The following is a 7,545-nucleotide window of genomic DNA, read 5'->3' as shown; positions in this document are numbered from 1 at the left end:
GCCATTACATCATTCTTCCAGGGTCAGTCCCCTAATTATTTTGAATGGGCTTGGCGATCATATATTACATTCGTGAAAACGCAGTTGTTTAAGATATATATTTATCAAATTATATTCGTGATTGTGGCTGAATTTACTCCTGCCAGATGCCTTTTTATATAATGTTGCGCTGACGAACATTGTGCTACATTTTTGCCCTTTTAAGGCTATTCAAAAAGCTAACAAACGTTAGAAAACTACATGGCTTCTTCCTTGAAAATGTTGCGGCACTTTCGATGCACATTGACACAACCATTGGAACAAAGTGTTGTTGTTTCGTAAACTCCATGTACAGTTGGATGAGATCACGGATGGCCAGCGATCAAGTGTCAGGGTCAGACACACAACAAGTCTCTGTGGTGCAATTGGTTAGCGCGTTAGACTGTTAATCTAAAGGTTGGTGGTTCGAGCCCACCCAGGGACGAGAGTTTTCAGTTTGTTGTGCTCCATGATGCGGATGTGACATCCTGGACCTGTAATGAGATTCCCTGTTACTTTGTCCTGCTGAGGGTCAATGCCAACACAAGCCTCTCTAGTGCAGTCAGTTAGTGTGTTTGACACTAACTGTGTCAAACTAAAGATTAGTGCTTCGACACCACCCATGGATGACATTCTTCAGATTGTAGCAATGTGAAACTTCCTGACTTGTAGTGAGCTTCCATGAGACTTTGTCCTGCTGAGGGTTAATATAATCACAAGTCTCTTTGGCGCAATTGGTTAGCACCTTAGGCTGTTAGTTTAAAGGTTGGTGATTTGAGCCCACCCAGAGATGCTATCTTTCCATTTATAGTGATGTGGAAAGACCTTCCTGGATTTACAGTAAACTGGCTTTTGACCTGCTTTGTTTCCTATTGTCACATGTGATTGGTGTGTTGTTGAACATGAAACATGACAAGTTCCTATACCTGCTGCTATACTATACCTAAATGGCTTTCAATGGTCTCTGATATTATGTTACTCAATAGCTTGATCATTCTGTGGTCTCCATGGAACATATCATTTATTCATATTAATCCGGCAAGTATGACAATGTAAATGATGTCAATCTGGCATGAAAACCCTTAGCATTTAAATGTATTTCGCTTGAAGGACAATGTTGGTCCAGTATGTGTGTGTTTGTGTGAATATGTGTGCCTATACGCCATGAAAGTGATTCGCCATTACATCATTCTTCCGGGGTCAGTCCCCTAATTATTTTGAATGGGCTTGGCGATCATATATTACATTCGTGAAAACGCAGTTGTTTAAGATATATATTTATCAAATTATATTTGTGATTGTGGCCAAATTTACTCCTGCCAGATGCCTTTTTATATAATGTTGTGCTGACGAACATTGTGCTACATTTTTGTCCTTTTAAGGCCATTCAAAAAGCTAACAAACGTTAGAAAACTACAGGGCTACTTCCTTGAAAATGTTGCGGCACTTTCGATGCATGTTGACACAACCATTGGAACAAAGTGTTGTTGTTTCGTAAACTCCATGTACAGTTGGATGAGATCACGGATGGCCAGCGATCAAGTGTCAGGGTCAGACACACAACAAGTCTCTGTGGCTCAATTGGTTGGCGCGTTAGACTGTTAATCTAAAGGTTGGTGGTTCGAGCCCACCCAGGGACGAGAGTTTTCAGTTTGTTGTGCTCCATGATGCGGATGTGACATCCTGGACCTGTAATGAGATTCCCTGTTACTTTGTCCTGCTGAGGGTCAATGCCAACACAATCCTCTCTAGTGCAATCAGTTAGTGTGTTTGACAAGCTATCTAAAGATTGGTGCTTTGACACCACCCATGGATGACATTTTTCAGATTGTAGCGATGTGAAACTTCCTGACTTGTAGTGACCTTCCATGAGACTTTGGCCTGCTAAGGGTCAATATAATCACAAGTCTCTGTGACGCAATTGGTTAGCGCCTTAGGCCGTTATTTTAAAGTTTGGTGATTTGAGCCCATACAGAGATGCTATCTTTCCATTTATAGTGATGTGGATAGACCTTCCTGGATTTACCGTAAGCTCGCTTTTGACCTGCTTTGTTTCCTATTGTCACATGTGATTGGTGTGTTGTTGAACATGAAAGATGACAAGTTCCTATACCTGCTGCTATACTATACCTAAATGGCTGTCAATGGTCTCTGATATTATGTTACTCAATAGCTTGATCATTCTGTGGTCTCCATGGAACATATCATTTATTCATATTAATCCGGCAAGTATGACAATGTAAATGATGTCAATCTGGCATGAAAACCCTTAGCATTTAAATGTATTTTGCTTGAAGGACAATGTTGGTCCAGTATGTGTGTGTTTGTGTGAATATGTGTGCCTATACGCCATGAAAGTGACTCGCCATTACATCATTCTTCCGGAGTCAGTCCCCTAATTATTTTGAATGGGCTTGGCGATCATATATTACATTCGTGAAAACGCAGTTGTTTAAGATATATATTTATCAAATTATATTCGTGATTGTGGCTGAATTTACTCCTGCCAGATGCCTTTTTATATAATGTTGCGCTGACGATCATTGTGCTACATTTTTGCCCTTTTAAGGCCATTCAAAAAGCTAACAAACGTTAGAAAACTACATGGCTACTTCCTTGAAAATGTTGCGGCACTTTCGATGCACGTTGACACAACCATTGGAACAAAGTGTTGTTGTTTCGTAAACTCCATGTACAGTTGGATGAGATCACGGATGGCCAGCGATCAAGTGTCAGGGTCAGACACACAACAAGTCTCTGTGGCTCAATTGGTTGTCGTGTTAGACTGTTAATCTAAAGGTTGGTTGTTTCGAGCCCACCCAGGGACGAGAGTTTTCAGTTTGTTGTGCTCCATGATGCAGATGTGACATCCTGGACCCTGTTACTTTGTCCTGCTGAGGGTCAATGCCAACACAATCCTCTCTAGTGCAATCAGTTAGTGTGTTTGACAATCTATCTAAAGATTGGTGCTTCGACACCACCCATGGATGACATTTTTCAGATGGTAGCGATGTGAAACTTCCTGACTTGTAGTGAGCTTCCATGAGACTTTGGCCTGCTGAGGGTGAATATAATCACAAGTCTCTGTGGCGCAATTGGTTAGCGCCTTAGGCTGTTGGTTTAAAGGTTGGTGATTTGAGCCCACCCAGAGATGCTATCTTTCCATTTATAGTGATGTGGAAAGACCTTCCTGGATTTACAGTAAGCTCGCTTTTGACCTGCTTTGTTTCCTATTGTCACATATGATTGGTGTGTTGTTGAACATGAAAGATGACAAGTTCCTATACCTGCTGCTATACTATACCTAAATGGCTTTCAATGGTCTCTGATATTATGTTACTCAATAGCTTGATCATTCTGTGGTCTCAATGGAACATATCATTTATTCATATTAATCCGGCAAGTATGACAATGTAAATGATGTCAATCTGGCATGAAAACCCTTAGCATTTAAATGTATTTCGCTTGAAGGACAATGTTGGTCCAGTATGTGTGTGTTTGTGTGAATATGTGTGCCTATACGCCATGAAAGTGACTCGCCATTACATCATTCTTCCAGGGTCAGTCCCCTAATTATTTTGAATGGGCTTGGCGATCATATATTACATTCGTGAAAACGCAGTTGTTTAAGATATATATTTATCAAATTATATTCGTGATTGTGGCTGAATTTACTCCTGCCAGATGCCTTTTTATATAATGTTGCGCTGACGAACATTGTGCTACATTTTTGCCCTTTTAAGGCCATTCAAAAAGCTAACAAACGTTAGAAAACTACAGGGCTACTTCCTTGAAAATTTTGCGGCACTTTCGATGCACGTTGACACAACCATTGGAACAAAGTGTTGTTGTTTCGTAAACTCCATGTACTGTTGGATGAGAACACGGATGGCCAGCGATCAAGTGTCAGGGTCAGATACACAGCAAGTCTCTGTGGCGCAATTGGTTAGCGCGTTAGACTGTTAATCTAAAGGTTGGTGGTTCGAGCCCACCCAGGGACGAGAGTTTTCAGTTTGTTGTGCTCCATGATGCGGATGTGACATCCTGGACCTGTAATGAGATTCCCTGTTACTTTGTCCTGCTGAGGGTCAATGCCAACACAAGCCTCTCTAGTGCAATCAGTTAGTGTGTTTGACAATCTATCTAAAGATTGGTGCTTCGACACCACCCATGGATGACATTTTTCAGATTGTAGCGATGTGAAACTTCCTGACTTGTAGTGAGCTTCCATGAGACTTTGGCCTGCTGAGGGTCAATATAATCACAAGTCTCTGTGGCGCAATTGGTTAGCGCCTTAGGCTTTAGTTTAAAGGTTGGTGATTTCAGCCCACCCAGAGATGCTATCTTTCCATTTATACTGATGTGGAAAGACCTTCCTGGATTTACAGTAAGCTCGCTTTTGACCTGCTTTGTTTCCTATTGTCACATGTGATTGGTGTGTTGTTGAACATGAAAGATGACAAGTTCCTATACCTGCTGCTATACTATACCTAAATGGCTGTCAATGGTCTCTGATCATCTGTTACTCAATAGCTTGATCATTCTGTGGTCTCCATGGAACATATCATTTATTCATATTAATCCGGCAAGTATGACAATGTAAATGATGTCAATCTGGCATGAAACCCCTTAGCATTTAAATGTATTTCGCTTGAAGGACAATGTTGGTCCAGTATGTGTGTGTTTGTGTGAATATGTGTGCCTATACGCCATGAAAGTGACTCGCCATTACATCATTCTTCCAGGGTCAGTCCCCTAATTATTTAGAATGGGCTTGGCGATCATATATTACATTCGTGAAAACGCAGTTGTTTAAGATATATATTTATCAAATTATACTCGTGATTGTGGCTGAAATTACTCCTGCCAGATGCCTTTTTATATAATGTTGCGCTGACGAACATTGTGCTACATTTTTGCCCTTTTAAGGCCATTCAAAAAGCTAACAAACGTTAGAAAACTACATGGCTACTTCCTTGAAAATGTTGCGGCACTTTCGATGCACGTTGACACAACCATTGGAACAAAGTGTTGTTGTTTCGTAAACTCCATGTACAGTTGGATGAGATCACGGATGGCCAGCGATCAAGTGTCAGGGTCAGACACACAACAAGTCTCTGTGGCGCAATTGGTTAGCTCGTTAGACTGTTAATCTAAAGGTTGGTGGTTCGAGCCCACCCAGGGATGAGAGTTTTCAGTTTGTTGTGCTCCATGATGCGGATGTGACATCCTGGACCTGTAATGAGATTCACTGTTACTTTGTCCTGCTGAGGGTCAATGCCAACACAAGCCTCTCTAGTGCAATCAGTTAGTGTGTTTGACAATCTATCTAAAGAGTCGTGCTTCGACACCACCCATGGATGACATTTTTCAGATTGTAGCGATGTGAAACTTCCTGACTTGTAGTGAGCTTCCATGAGACTTTGGCCTGCTGAGGGTGAATATAATCACAAGTCTCTGTGGCGCAATTGGTTAGCGCCTTAGGCCGTTAGTTTAAAGGTTGGTGATTTCAGCCCACCCAGAGATGCTATCTTTCCATTTATAGTGATGTGGAAAGACCTTCCTGGATTTACCGTAAACTCGCTTTTGACCTGCGTTGTTTCCTATTGTCACATGTGATTGGTGTGTTGTTGAACATGAAAGATGACAAGTTCCTATACCTGCTGCTATACTATACCTAAATGGCTGTCAATGGTCTCTGATCTTCTGTTACTCAATAGCTTGATCATTCTGTGGTCTCCATGGAACATATCATTTATTCATATTAATCCGGCTAGTATGACAATGTAAATGATGTCAATCTGGCATGAAAACCCTTAGCATTTAAATGTATCTCGCTTGAAGGACAATGTTGGTCCAGTATGTGTGTGTTTGTGTGAATATGTGTGCCTATACGCCATGAAAGTGACTCGCCATTACATCATTCTTCCAGGGTCAGTCCCCTAATTATTTTGAATGGGCTTGGCGATCATATATTACATTCGTGAAAACGCAGTTGTTTAAGATATATATTTATCAAATTATATTCGTGATTGTGGCTGAATTTACTCCTGCCAGATGCCTTTTTATATAATGTTGCGCTGACGAACATTGTGCTACATTTTTGCCCTTTTAAGGCCATTCAAAAAGCTAACAAACGTTAGAAAACTACAGGGCTACTTCCTTGAAAATTTTGCGGCACTTTCGATGCACGTTGACACAACCATTGGAACAAAGTGTTGTTGTTTCGTAAACTCCATGTACTGTTGGATGAGAACACGGATGGCCAGCGATCAAGTGTCAGGGTCAGATACACAGCAAGTCTCTGTGGCGCAATTGGTTAGCGCGTTAGACTGTTAATCTAAAGGTTGGTGGTTCGAGCCCACCCAGGGACGAGAGTTTTCAGTTTGTTGTGCTCCATGATGCGGATGTGACATCCTGGACCTGTAATGAGATTCCCTGTTACTTTGTCCTGCTGAGGGTCAATGCCAACACAAGCCTCTCTAGTGCAATCAGTTAGTGTGTTTGACAATCTATCTAAAGATTGGTGCTTCGACACCACCCATGGATGACATTTTTCAGATTGTAGCGATGTGAAACTTCCTGACTTGTAGTGAGCTTCCATGAGACTTTGGCCTGCTGAGGGTCAATATAATCACAAGTCTCTGTGGCGCAATTGGTTAGCGCCTTAGGCTTTAGTTTAAAGGTTGGTGATTTCAGCCCACCCAGAGATGCTATCTTTCCATTTATACTGATGTGGAAAGACCTTCCTGGATTTACAGTAAGCTCGCTTTTGACCTGCTTTGTTTCCTATTGTCACATGTGATTGGTGTGTTGTTGAACATGAAAGATGACAAGTTCCTATACCTGCTGCTATACTATACCTAAATGGCTGTCAATGGTCTCTGATCATCTGTTACTCAATAGCTTGATCATTCTGTGGTCTCCATGGAACATATCATTTATTCATATTAATCCGGCAAGTATGACAATGTAAATGATGTCAATCTGGCATGAAACCCCTTAGCATTTAAATGTATTTCGCTTGAAGGACAATGTTGGTCCAGTATGTGTGTGTTTGTGTGAATATGTGTGCCTATACGCCATGAAAGTGACTCGCCATTACATCATTCTTCCAGGGTCAGTCCCCTAATTATTTAGAATGGGCTTGGCGATCATATATTACATTCGTGAAAACGCAGTTGTTTAAGATATATATTTATCAAATTATACTCGTGATTGTGGCTGAAATTACTCCTGCCAGATGCCTTTTTATATAATGTTGCGCTGACGAACATTGTGCTACATTTTTGCCCTTTTAAGGCCATTCAAAAAGCTAACAAACGTTAGAAAACTACATGGCTACTTCCTTGAAAATGTTGCGGCACTTTCGATGCACGTTGACACAACCATTGGAACAAAGTGTTGTTGTTTCGTAAACTCCATGTACAGTTGGATGAGATCACGGATGGCCAGCGATCAAGTGTCAGGGTCAGACACACAACAAGTCTCTGTGGCGCAATTGGTTAGCTCGTTAGACTGTTAATC

The 7,545-nt window shown here is 41.3% G+C and overlaps 3 non-coding genes across 3 annotated transcripts; all 3 read left to right on the top strand.

Annotated features, from left to right (window-relative positions):
- Nucleotides 1-389: 389 nt before the first annotated feature.
- On the top strand, nt 390-463 carry trnan-guu (transfer RNA asparagine (anticodon GUU)). The gene has a single exon. It is a non-coding gene; the product is annotated as a tRNA-Asn (tRNA).
- Nucleotides 464-3,945: 3,482 nt separating this feature from the next.
- Nucleotides 3,946-4,019, top strand: trnan-guu (transfer RNA asparagine (anticodon GUU)). Its single transcript has one exon. It is a non-coding gene; the product is annotated as a tRNA-Asn (tRNA).
- Nucleotides 4,020-6,318: 2,299 nt separating this feature from the next.
- On the top strand, nt 6,319-6,392 carry trnan-guu (transfer RNA asparagine (anticodon GUU)). The gene has a single exon. It is a non-coding gene; the product is annotated as a tRNA-Asn (tRNA).
- Nucleotides 6,393-7,545: the final 1,153 nt, after the last annotated feature.

Source organism: Salmo salar, chromosome 07 (assembly GCF_965601325.2).
Source record: "Salmo salar chromosome 07, fSalSal1, whole genome shotgun sequence".
NCBI classification, from domain to species: Eukaryota; Metazoa; Chordata; class Actinopteri; order Salmoniformes; family Salmonidae; genus Salmo; species Salmo salar.
This window is presented reverse-complemented; position numbering and strand designations above follow the sequence as displayed.